Raw genomic sequence first — 14307 nt, 5'->3', positions numbered from 1 at the left:
ATTGTATCCTAAATATTCTTTTGACTGTTCACCTGTTTCCCCACACATTCATTATTGGGTCATTCCCATGTAACAACATTTGTCATGAGCTGTGACAAAATCATTAAATGAGATTTGTCTCTATATGATCATTATTTAAATCAATCTAGAGTTACATGCATCCATAACTTCATATTGCTTTGGGGAAAGTAGTAATTTTCAGTGAACAATATATCTTTTTTTCATTGAGAGAGGGGTGTGGCAGTTAATTCTTTCAGAAAATAAGCTTTCTGAATTCCTTATTTTAATCTTTGAAGAATTAGTTGTCATATCAGCTGAAAGAGTGAGTTCTTAAAACTTACAGCCACTTAGAGATCAATTACCAACCCAGTTAATCCCCTTTATTTAGAATCAAGAAATAGTGATGTGCCTCCCTGAGCACTCATCCTGAGAATTCAAACTAGCAGGTACTCATCTGACTTCTGTTGTTCTGTTTCAGTAAAGATTCTCTGTTCTCTAACCTTCAGAATTTCTTTTTAACAGGTCATGGGCCCAGCTACCTATATAGATATATATCAAATTTTGGGCAATCAGATATCTTAATTACAGTACTTAAAAAATAAATATGATGTCAGAGATGTCCTTGAAGCATAATCATTTCCTAAAATTAAAAAAAAATTAAAAAAACACAAACAACCAGATATGCCATCTTTTTCTCCCATTCTTCCTGTTTTCTCCTTTAAATTTTTAGTTTTTATCTGAGGTGCTAAAAAGAATCACAAAATAGAATTTTTGCCAACTCTCCTTCTGCTTTAGCCAATTACCCTATATATGTTTTCTTAAATTAGCATTAAAAGAGTTTGTTCCCTCTAATCTTCCTCAACTCCTTAGGAAGTATGCATTGGGAATACATCATGCATCAAAACTTCATCAAGTTTGCATTGGGAAACATCCATGCATCAAAACTTCATCAAGTTTTCTGTGCCCTCAATTTTTTGTGCTTGAGAAGTGTCTTTGCCATTATGATTCATGGATCTGAGAGCCTGTAATTCTGCCATTCCTAATCTATTACATCATGAAGGATTGAAATGTAAATCAGATTCACATGTATTAAGGATCTTTCCCAGGACTCAACTTAGGTATTGATTTAAACAATACCAGCAAAAACTAGTAGCAGATGAAACATTCTTTCTTAGGGGAATTCTGAGAGAATCCGATGAAATTTCCCTCAAATGTTTTTATTAATTTCTTCTTCTCCCTGACTTAGGGCCATTTTTATTTTTACTTTTTTTTTTTTACATTTAACAAGACAATGTTTGAACTAAGCAATGTAAGCTTTGACATTGCTACAACAAAGGAAGCCAATTTTTTTCAGAATAACTCTGGTTTATATCTATCTATTAATGGCCTGTTTGACTATTTTTCAATATTTAGACATCTGGGCACAGCATAAATAAATAAAGGCCAAATATATTTGGTAATATTGAGGGACTGGATATACCTTGCTAAAACATTTTATAGAGAAGTGCACAGCATTAACTTTCCACTGATAATAACCATTGAATACTTATGAAGAATCCTGATGTGTGGCTTTCTTTTTTCCCAAACGAGATTTGGTTTAGATCATTTTTCTTCTAAGAAATCTATGGTAAGTAAGTAAGGGGTTGTATTAATCACACCAACCATCATTTCCTTTATAGACATAATTACCATTTTTACATTAACGGCTTTAATAAACATGTCAAATAATATGTAAAATAGAAACCAACTATTATATGAAAGTGTTAGGCACCACATAATATTATTTTTCCAAAATATTATTAGCTATATATTAAATGAATTATTAACTTATCAAACACTTAATTAAACCTTATGATATTGATTTCTATTTCAAAAATGGATCAATGCTAAACTCTAATTGTTAAAGAGATCATTGAAAAAAGTTATAATAAATAATTTTAAAAATATTTATTTGTATATATGTGAGTTAACATATTTGAAATTCTATTATGAAAAGCTAAATATTATTGTAAGGATTACATTCTACTTAACAGCTTCACCTAGAAAAATAATCCAATAGCTATTTCCTGATATACTACAAAAATGTTATCATTTTTAATTCAAATTTTCCTAAACATTATAATTAATTTTCTCACAAATGTAGTCAGAAAGGATTGCATGTGAATCCTACTCCACAATCTTGCTGGAAATCCTTAACATATCTCTCAAGAGCAGATAAGATCAGTTTTTTAAAAAGTAAAAATGTAGAAGATCTAAACATAATAAAAATGAGCTAATTCAGGCATAAAATGTACACCAAATAATAAGGAATTTCTATTGTTTTCAGTGACATACAATGCATTTATCAATGTTAACAATATCCTGAGTCATAAATTACTGAAATAATTAAAATATGTTCTCTGTCTACAGTGGAATTAAGCTAGCAATAAATATCATAAAAGTAAATAGAAAATTCTACCCACTTGGAAAAGAGCAAATCACTTGTATGTAATTATGGTTTAAAAGAAATATTAAAAGAAAATTTAGTAAAATAATGAAAAACAACATATGATATTTGTGGGATTCAGATAAACCTTGTTCATAGTGTAATTTATATCTTTATGTGCATATATCTGAAAAGAAACAAGGTAGAAAATTCCATGATGGAATATTCTATCACAAGAAGCCAGGAAAAAATGAGACAAAAATGCAGAATGAAAGAAATAATAAAAGTAAGTATATAAACTAATAAAGTAGAAATCTACTGTACAATATATTAAAATTCAAAGACAATAGTCAGTTCTTTGAAAAGATTACTGCTTCTGATAATTCTTCCATAAAACTGATGAAGAAAGTTAATAGAAAATGTAAACTCCAAATATCAAATAAGAAAAGAGATATCCTCTTTCATTAAAAAATAGAGTGCAATAAAAATTTTAAGCCAATAAAGTATGACATTTTGTTTAAATGGAAAAAAAATCTTTAAATAGGATTTATAAAAACTATTATACTGAAATGGAAATCAGAATGCTTAACAGTCCATAGTTGATCATGTCATATTTTAAAAGTACATTTATTGAGAAGTGAAAAAAAAAAGTGAATTTATATAGAAAAATAAGTGGAGAAAAATATTAACAAATGTCGTCTATCAGAAATTGTGTGAGATGCCTTTATTCTTAATCTGGTCAAAGTTGTGAGTGAATTTTATATTAGTATTTGAAATGGAAGTGAAGGAGATTTTAAAGATAGGGCATATGATGCCATATTCTGGAAGGACATAAAAGACTTTCACAGGGCTGAGCATAACTTCCTTTGCTTTTATTTTAAGTAAGAGCTGGTACATATTCATTTTTAATACATTTATATGTATATCTCCAAGTTGCTCAGCCTCCGATTACATTTTCATTGCTTTGTACAGGAAAGTGCTGCCTTCTCAAAAAAATTATGCCCATTGTTAAACTGAGTTCTGTGTTAAAAAGAAAAATCAATTCTTAAAGTAATGGTGCAAAATGATTATTCCCATTTAAATAAATGAACCTAACATTGAGAAACATACCTTTGTCATTGGGCAAAAGAGGACATTTATTTCACTACAGATTTATTAAAGAGAAGAAAATGAAGTAAAATCTTATGGACAATTTTTTTTCTCAAAAAAAGTCATATACCCATTCAAAAGTTTGAATTCACCTATATAGATATGATGTAAATAAACATTTCTTTTCAAAGTTATTCTGGTTTCACTCAGCTTCAAATATCTAAAATATAGTCATTTTTTAATAAATATAAAAACCTGTTCTATATTTTAAGCAATCTCATTCATAATAGTCTATATTTTGTATATAATGATAATGCAACTATCATTAATGTATTTTATATCAACTAGTGGAGAAAGAATTTACAAACTTTAATTTATATTTTATTTTAAAATGAATATATGGCTGCATTTATCATTTTACATATATAAATTTGTGATATTTCTAAATTAAGTGGAAAAATCTCTTACTATGGAATTAACATTGCATTTTAATGGAATTACATTCATACACTCTTTTAATACACTATATTTGCTGCAGCCAAAAAATTTCATAAGTAACAATTACTATGCTGGGTTATTTAAAAATAATAAATGCGATAAGATATTATATCTATATATATAAACTTGTGTGTATGCATATATACATAAATTTACATATGTGTACATGCATATGTATGTGTGTGCATATATATTTATGTATGGCTGATGAAAATGACAGATGAAAAGTTGGTTTTGGTAGCTGAATGGAGTTGCAGTTGGTTATTTATTTCCCCATCCTTAAATTGATTTTAGTTGATTTGTCTACTTAATTATCTACTTCAAGTCTTTAGAAGCTACTTGCCTCTTAAAGTCCAGCAGAATGTATTTTGTTACTCCTCTGAACTCTGAGCAAATATCCAATAATGAGAAGAGATTGTGTGAATGTGTATGGAACACTAGAAAGAGCAAAGACTGGAGATCAATCAGCACAGATTTTTTTCTTCTTTTGTCTAGCTACTTCCTTTCATAATTTTCATAACAGCAATAACCTATTAATCATATTTAATTTTTGCTACCAAATATAATTGCTGATGTAGTTTAAGTGTTTAGTAAGTATTTGTTTAAAAAGTAAAGAGAAAATGGATTAACAAATAAGCAAAGTGTAGGTCCACTATTTCAGAGGTGGACTTGGCAAATAATGTGATTTTTGTTGTTAAAATAATTATATTTGTTCACTGACCCCATGTTGATATTTAAAGATTTACTTATTTGTGAGGGACTGAATGAGAGGATAAAAATGATGAGTTTAGAATAATAAATTTAATAATCATGATGATCATGATGAAATGACACCAACATACTGTATTTCTATTTAAGGAACTTTTGCCACAAAAATTACAATAAACTCAAAAAGAAGAGAGCAGTCAGCAGTATAGTTTGGAGAATTTCATGGTAGTAGCAAGGAGTAGTTCTCCCTCACTCTTTTAATTATAAGTCATTCCAAATGAAGCATTCAAGCTTATTCTTAAAAAATATTTAGCATTGTAATGGCTGGGATTGGGTAGGGAGTGGAAGGTGAGACTAAAACAGGAAGACAGGGTCAGTCACGGAAAGTTTTATAGGTATAGTTAGCTTGCACTATACTTCATAGTTGGGTGCAAGATTTTGAACAAAGAAGTAGTGTATAGAGATTGTTACTTAGATTGAAAAAATTCTTAACAATACACAAGTTAAAAATAAATTTTTGTTGATCAATATTCTACTAATTTAAAAAGTTATTACTATTATACATAAATGCAAAGTGAAGTTGTATCTCTAAATTTACTTCGTTATTGCTGCCATGCTGGTATCACACTGATGTCCTATCTTTAGAAGTAATGCTTAATTCCATGAGTTGATTTCCTAAAATTTTATACAATACAAAACAACTAGATAAAACATTGCTTATATAATAGAAATTGGTGCCAAATAAATTTATGACTTTTTTTTTGGTCGATTCCTGTGTTAATTAGAAAATTGCTTTATTAATTTTGAAAATTTTGTATATGGTGAGACAAAGTTAACTTTTATTTTCTGTGAGAACTATCCTTTATCCAGAAGTTGCCAAAATCTTCACCAAGAGGTGCAAAAGGGAAAAGAGGAGACTCCAGCACTGATTTGAAGGGAGGCCAGGAGTTTAGTGGAAAGGGGATGGATGAGGAACCCCCAGCAGTTCCTCCTCCTTCTAATAACTTGGGAAAGGGGTCATCCTCTTATCAGTACCACCCATTACCCATGTCCACTTTCACTGTGGGGAGGTGGGGTGGGGTACATGAAGAAGAGAGGACGTAGTGTGAGTGGACCCCAGGAGGGGAGAGGAGGTTGGGGTGGGAGTGTGGGTTCACATTTCATATGCACTCACAGCAATAATCTCCCAGGGAGGACAAATGAAAGAATATAAACTGGATTACAGGAGGAAGGAGTTAGTGGTAGGGTTAGAGGTCTAGGGTGCGTAATGGAAGAGAGGTCAGGGCCCTCTGCCAGAGGAGAGGTGAAGGATGGCATCACTCTTGGGACCAGTGGCACAGGACTGAGATGTAGTGTGTTCAGACTGAAAGTGGCAGGATGTACCAGTTGGAAGGGGTTAGTGACTGAGGGGCTGGTGGAGGTGCACCTCTTGGTAGGAAGGAATTGGATGTCTTGGCTTCAGGGTGAGGGCATGGAGTCAGGTCAGTTCGCCAAGGAGTTCAGGTCCACAAGGACTGTGTTGGGCTGCAAGAATGACTCCAGGGTATTCTGAGTAGGAGCTGTGGGTGTTGGGGCAGACACAAGTTGGGGGCTCATCAGAAACTACCCCCACCCCACTCCTGTCAAATTCACCCAGGCTGTGGGGTATTTGCCCATGAGTACTAGACAATATGCAACACATTTTCAAAAACTATCTGCTTTATTTCCCAAAAGGCATTCCCTTCTTTTTCATAAAGGCCCATAAAGGTATGTATTAACTGAATTAAACTCTCTGAGTTGATGGAAACCCTGACCTCAATTGAGGTGTCCCATTTTAGCCAGAAGGAAGAATGTTATGGTTTGCTGTTACAAGGAGCCTGTATTATTGTAGAACAATATTAGTAAGACCTTTGACAATATTCCTTTTAAGAATCTACAGGGAAGTGGATTTGGCCCAATGGATAGGATGTCTGCCTACCATATGGGAGGTCCAATGTTCAAACCCAGGGTCTCCTGACCTGTGTGATGAGCTGGCCCATGCGCAGTGCTGATGTGCGCAAGGAGTGCCCTGCCATGCAGGGGTGTCCCCCATGTAAGAGAGCCCCATATTCAAGGAGGGCACCCCATAAGGAGAGCCGCCCAGCACAAAAAATGTGCAGCCTGCCCAGGAGTGGTGCTGCACACACAGAGAGCTGATGCAGCAAGATGACGCAACAAAAAGAAACACAGATTCCCGGTGCTGCTGACAAGAATACAAGTGGACACAGAACAACACAAAGCAAATGGACACATAGAGCAGACAACTGGGGTGGGGGCAGGGAAGAGGAGAGAAATAAATAAAAAATAAACCTTTTAAGAACCTACATTTTGCTATGTGTTGCAGTTATAATTGTCTGAGCTCATATGAATCTTATAATTTTATATTCTATTTTTGCCATAATTAGATGGTTAAATATTTAAAAATTTGGAATATTGACTCAAAATTTATTTTTCAAAAGAACTATGGAAAGAGCACAAATTCATAACATGGATAGTTACTTTACCTTTTGTGACGGTTAAAGTAATGAGTTAACTTTGCCAACTAATGGTGCCAAGTTGTTTGGTAGAGCAAGTCCTGGACTGATTGTAATAAAACTGCATGTCATGGAACTTAATCATCAGTTATTTGATTACACAGAAGGCTGATTACATCTATATTCAACTGAGGAGACTGTTGTCATCAATGAGTGATACCTCATCCAATCATTTGACAGCCTGTGAAAGAGAAGTGACTTCAACATTCAGAGAGGGAATTCCCATCTCCAACTTCATTGGAATGCCTGGCTTTCAGCAAGCCCTATGGAATTTGGAATTATGCATACCCACAGTCCTGTGAGACAATTTTATAAAATCTCATAGTAGGTATCTCCTGTCAATTGTGTTTCACTAGATAACCCTGACTAATACAGCTTGGTGCCGGGAGTGCCTCTTAAGAAATAGCAACTTAAAAATTGTATTTCTGAATTGGTTCTGGGATTTTTGTAATTGACTCTATTCTGATTAGATTCAAGGGCACTAACGACTCTATTTCCAAAAGGCCACTGATAGTCCATAGCATGAGATGGCAATAGAGATATGCAAAATATCACCCCTGGATATAACTACTTCTGCGCTTGAAGGAGGCAATTATCTGGGTGACAGTGAATTTTTTAGAGTTAAAAGGTACAGTGATGTTGGCTGGGTGTTACTAAATATGCTGTATACAGTTACAAAATAAAGGGATGAGCTGAAGACTTCAAATTTACAACTTAACTGCCACATGAATCATGTGAAATTTCCTGTGTGTCCTGAATGAAAACCTTGTTTCACACAGCAGCAGACTTGAGAACTCTGAAAAGCAGAATCAGAGTCACCTTGTGAAAGCAGCAGAGCTACAATGGAAATTAAAACCTCAACCTTGTAGGGTATCTGCTGTTAAAGTGAAGACATTGATTGGAAAGGAGTGGAATCCTGAGGATTGGGTTTGAGATGCATGGGTTGATGATGATGGCAGTGGGGACATTGAAACCCTAAATTATGCTGAGACTTCACCAGATAAACCTATAATGATCTTCACTGAGGAGATAGCCACCTAACCTCTTCCCCACCCAGAGGAGGTGGCCACCCAATGTCAAGCCTGCAATCTTAAACCTCCATCCTGCACCAAGGAATGTGCAATCCAACCTCCACTTGAGGAGATTAATCCTGTCTCACTAGATGAAACTGCATGGGGATGCCCTGAAGTAATTGGTTTGCAAGTCACTTCTTTTTTTCTCTCACTCTTTATTATTTTTTAAATGTTACATTCAGAAAATATAAGAAGTCCCCATATACTCCCATACCCCTCACTCCACTCCTCCCACATCAACAACCTCTTTCATCATCGTGGCACATTCATTGCATTTAGTGAATACATTTTGGAGCACTGCTGCACCACATGGATAATGGTTTACATTGTAGTTTATGCTTATCCCCAGTCTACCCAGTGGGCCATGGCAGGACATACATTGTCCAGCATCTATCCCTGCAGTACCACCCAGGACAACTCCAAGTCCTGAAAATGCCCCCACATCATATCTCTTCTTCCTTCTCCCTATCCTCAGCAGCTACTGTGGCCACTTTCTCCACATCAATGCTACAATTTCTTCCATTAGTAATCACAATATTTCCATAGTAGAATATCAGTAAGTACACTCTAATTCATATTCTGTTTCTCCATCCTGTGGACCCTGGGATGGTTATGTCAACCCCACCTCTATATTGAGAGGGGACTTAGATTCCACATGGATAATGGATGCAATTTTCCCACTTGCAGGCACTCTTGGGTCCCTAGTATAGTGGTTGACCTTCTTCACCTCCCTGTTAGCTGGCTAGGGCAAGTCCAATAAACCACAGGAGTTGCAAGTCTGCTGAGGCTCAAGACCTGGCTGTCACATGGACAGTCCAGCTATTCAGGTCTCTTGAGTATACACCTACCCAATGCCAACCACAGGTCCAGCAAAAGTGACAGAGAAAACATGTGTAGAAAGGTCACATCTGAGTTCAACCATCACACTCAGGAACACAAATTCCAAAGTAGGGCCAACTGACATGGCACTGAACTCCAGAGCCATCTGCCATGACCATAGAACCTGTGTGTCTCTACAGCCCTCAGGAGAACCAGTACCTGGGGTTGTATCTACTTTGGCTGTCTCTCAGACCCTGCTGAGGTGTGCATAAGAGTGACTCCTCTGATGACCTCTTGACTCTTTTTTTGAGACTCACAGCCATATAAACTCATTTGTCCTTTCCATTTCTCCCTTTTATTCAAGGTCAAAAAGCAGTTTATGACACCTACTATTACATGTAGGCTGAGATATTCTGCTAGTCTGAGTTGACCCTTTTATTCATGGTCTTTTTCTAGTTACATCATCAGCTGGTGCTTGGTAGTAATCCCTTGGCACCAGGGTGGTTCATCCCAGGAGTCATGTGCCACACTGGGGGAATATAATGCATTTACATGCTGAGTTTGCTTTAGAAAGTGGTCACATTTGAGCAACATGAAGGTTCTCAGGAAGTAACTCTTAGCACCCTGCAGCTCTAGGCCTAGTTCATATTTCAGGCACACAAAGACCAATACTTTGCCACTGAACTTGGGCAATTATTGCTGTTCCATTGGGAAATGTGATAGAACTACCCTGGCTAGGAACTCAGCACTCCCTCAGTTGTTATTTTTAACTGCAACTACACTACCATGAAAATATCCAAACATTTTTATGTACCCTGTATACATGCCCTGGAGAACTCCCTCCCAACCATGTGCTCCCCATTAATAACACCTCACACCATTGTTCCTCCTCAGCCAGATTTGAGCCTCTCTGTGGTCCAAAACTTCTTAAAAAATGAAGCCTAATATATTGCCAACTTCCATTAATAGTAAAATGGAATGTAGTGATGGGTTTAAAGGTAGAGCAGCACTGTGCCTAGGAATTTCCTCCTGACAGCCTTCATGTTACTCAAATGTGGCCAGTCTTGAAGCCAAACGCAGCATGTAAATGCAATGCCTTCCCCCCAGCGTGGGACATGACACCTGGGGATGAGCCTCCCTGGCACCGATGGATCACTACCAAGTACCAATTGATGATGCAACTAGAAAATGACCTTAAATTAAAGGTTCAATGCCGATCAGCAGAATATCCCTGTCTACATATAATAACATGACTTTAAAATGTTGTTTGACCTAATGTAAGGGGGAAATGGAAAGGACAAATGAGTTTATATGTCTACGAGTCTCTAAAAAAGAGTCTGGAGGTTGTCAGAAGGATTGCCTTTATGCACAACTGAGAAGAGTCTAAAAGACAGATAAAGTAGATACAACCCCAGGTATTGGTTCCTTTGAAGACAATATATGGTACTCCCACATATCCAACGTCAAACACTTTGTCCCTTCCCCAGAAATTATCTTTTTGCATATTCATATTATATTTGCTGCAACTGATGTACAGATATTGAAACATAGCGTTAAAACATGGTTCCATTTGGGTATACATTATGGTTTATATTTTAGTCACTTTTTTTTTCATTTTCTTTTTTTTTTAAATTAATTTATTTATTTTTTTAATTTATTCTGTAAAAATATTACATTAAAAAAAATATATGAGGACTCATTCAACCCCACCATCCCCACCCCACCACTCCCCCCCCAGCAACACTCATTCCCATCATCATGACACATCCATTGCATTTGGTAAGTACATCTCTGGGCACCTCTGCACCTCATGGTCAATGGTCCACATCATGGCCCATACTCTCCCCCATTCCATCCAGTGGGCCCTGTGAGGATTTACAATGTCCGGTGATTGCCCCTGAAGCACCATCCAGGGCAGCTCCAAGTCCCAAAGACGCCTCCACATCTCGTCTCTTCCTGCCATTCTCCATACCCATCAGCCACCATGGCCACTTTTCCCACACCAATGCCACCTTTTCTCTGTGGACATTGGATTGGTTGTGTCCATTGCACCTCTATGTCAAGAGGAGGCTCAGATTCCACATGGATACTGGATGCAATCCTCCCGCTTTCAGTTGTAGGCACTCTAGGCTCCATGGTGTGGTGGTTGTCCTTCTTCAACTCCATCTTAGCTGAGTGAGATGAGTCCAATAAATCAGATTGTAGGTGCTGGAGTCTGTTGAGGCTCAGGGCCTGGCTATCACATTGTCAGTCCAGAGATTCATATCCCCTAAATATATCTTAAACCCCAACACCAACTACAACTCCAGCACAGTAGCATGAAAGTCTTATGAAGAGAGATCCCATGATCCCATCTGAGTCCAGATTCATCACGCATAAACACCAGCTCCAAAGAAGAGCCATCTGACATGGCAGTTAACCCCATCTGCCATGTTTAGTCACTTCTAATGCATTTCCTTTAGTCACTTCTAATGCATTTCCTTACCCACCCCCATCAACCCTCACTTCTTCCAAACCTATAACTAGACTAAAGTTACAACAAGCCCTCAAAGGTGAAGTATGAACTGTAAGGAAATATACTATATTCCAAAACTACTCCATGAGTTTTCCAATTTTTATAAACAGAAATCAGAGGAATACTGGTGGGAATGTATATTAAAGGTATGGAATAGTGGTAGGAATGGAAGCTATGCATTTGCTCAATGACATGGACTTCCACTCACTAAGACTAACATGGATACAGCCACTAATGAGAGCCAAATCTAGCAGAAGCTGAGACCCACACTTAGCCTCTGATGGCACCATTTCTGGAGATGATCAGCTTGCTATTTGGTGACATGTTGATTACATTGGACCACTTCCATCATGGACAGGGCAGTTATTTGACCTAACTGGAAAAGATACATACTCCAAATATGGTTTTGCCATACCATCCATGGATTTACCAAATATCTTACCCATTGGCATGATATTCCACATAACATTGTTTCTGATCAAGGAATGCACTTCACAGCAAAAGATATGTGGGGATGGGCACATGCTCATGGAATTAACTTGTCCTACCAAGTTACTCATTATCCTGATGCACCTGGATTGAGAGAACAGTGGAATGGCCTTTTGAAGACTCATTTTCAGTGCCAAATAGGTAGCAATACCTTGTAGACTGGGGCAGTTTTCTCCAGGAGACTGTGTATGCTATGAAACAGCACCCACTCTATGGTGCTGTCTCTCCCATAACCAGGATTCACTGGTCCAGCAATTGATGGGTGAAAATGTGAGTGGTTCCACTCAATAGTACCCCTAGTGATTCACTAGGAAATATTTTGCCCTCTGTCCTTGCAACCATCAGGCCTTAGCTCCAAAAGAAGTGCTTCCACCAGGAAACACAATTCCAGTGAACTGGGTGTTAAGACCACCTAGTCACTTTGACCTCATCATGCCTCTGAATCAACAGGCAAAAGATAAAATTACGGCACTCTCTGGGGTGATTGATCTTGACTATCAAAGCTTAATAATTTTGTACATACACAACGGAAATAAAAAGAGTTTGCCTGGAATAGAGAAGTCCCCCTGTGATTTAAGTCAATGGAAAACTGCAATAACCCAATCCAAGCAGGAATAGCAATGGCCCAGAATCTTCAGGAAAGTTTAGGTCACCTTACTAGGCAAAGAGCTATGGTCATGTGAGGGGCTTGCTGAGGGTAAAGGGAACATGGAATAGGTAGTGGAAGAAGGTAGTTATAAATACAAACTTGAACCCTGTGACCAGTTACAGAAATGAGGATTGTAATGGTCATGAATATTTCTCACTTGTTTTATTTTGAGTCTGTTTGTATATGTACATAAAAAAGATATTTTGTTTTCTTCCCTTTTTTTATCATGTAATATAAATTGTATTAGTTTCATGTTGTAGTACGTAAGAATGTCAAGTTAAAGAGTGAATATTACCCAAAATCTTGCATCCTCTTTTGGAGGGATTTAGTGTGTTTCTGGTTGTACACAGGACAGTTGAATATTGTTAGGTGAAAAAAAAAAAGTTTGTTATTATTTTTATTAAGAGATTAAGTATGGCTTATGGTGATGTATATGGCTGCCAAGTTGAAAAAGGGTGGACTGTGAAGGCTGAGCTAACGGGTCAACATGGCCAGATAATGTTGCTTAGTTGTTTGTTCAAGCAAACACTGAGGTAATCATAATAAAATGGTATATCCTGGACTTTAATCATCAGTGATTTGATTGCATAGATTGCTGATTACATCTATAATCAACTGAGAGGATTGCCTTAGGCAATGAGTGACATTTCATTCAATCAGTTGAAGGCCTTCAAAGGAGAAGTGATTTCAGCATTCAGAGAGAATTCCCATCTATACTTCAGACAGTCAGTGTCTCTTGAGGAACTCATCAAGTACTTCATTGACACCCAGGCTTTCAGCCTACCCTACAGAATTTGGACTTTTGCATTCCCATGATTCCATGATACAACTTTATAAAATACTGTACTATTTACAGATATCTCCTGTCTGTTCTTTTTCCCTAAAGAACCATGATTAGTACACCATTGTCTACTCTAAAATCAAAGAATTATAGATATGAAGGAGGTAGGAACTAAAAATGCACACCAAGAATATTCAAGATATTTTACTATAATGTCTATTCAAAACTTTTGTTCAAATTTTTAAAGAACAGTAAGGTCTTTTATTTCTTATTTTGACTAAACTCTCTGTGTATATAGACATACCTAATCAAGACATTTAGAAAAAAATCACTTTAGAATATCTTATTCTCTTAAGGAACAAAAATCTATGTAAGCTGCAATGATTTAGAACAGAAGAAAAGACAATTTCAGATATAGAAATGTAATGTTAGTAATTTAAGTTTATTTTAAATCTACTTACAGTTATATATGAATTCAAATAAAACTAATCTCAAGTTAGTTATAGAACTATCATGAACTTAATCAGAATCAGTTTTGAGTTAGCAAGGTATAAAATAAAACTGAAGGTGATATTTTTCTCCAAACCTCATGAGAAATAAGAATTAATTTTTAATACAAATTTAGCAGTTAAATGATATGTGCCCATAGCAAAGATTTGTGTTTTTTCTTATGATGTTGAGTTTTATTCAAGTCTGAACATTGCAGTGG

The sequence above is a fragment of the Dasypus novemcinctus genome, chromosome 2, assembly GCF_030445035.2.
Source record: "Dasypus novemcinctus isolate mDasNov1 chromosome 2, mDasNov1.1.hap2, whole genome shotgun sequence".
Classification (NCBI taxonomy): domain Eukaryota; kingdom Metazoa; phylum Chordata; class Mammalia; order Cingulata; family Dasypodidae; genus Dasypus; species Dasypus novemcinctus.
The sequence above is the reverse complement of the archived record's forward strand: the minus strand, read 5'-3'. Positions refer to the sequence as shown.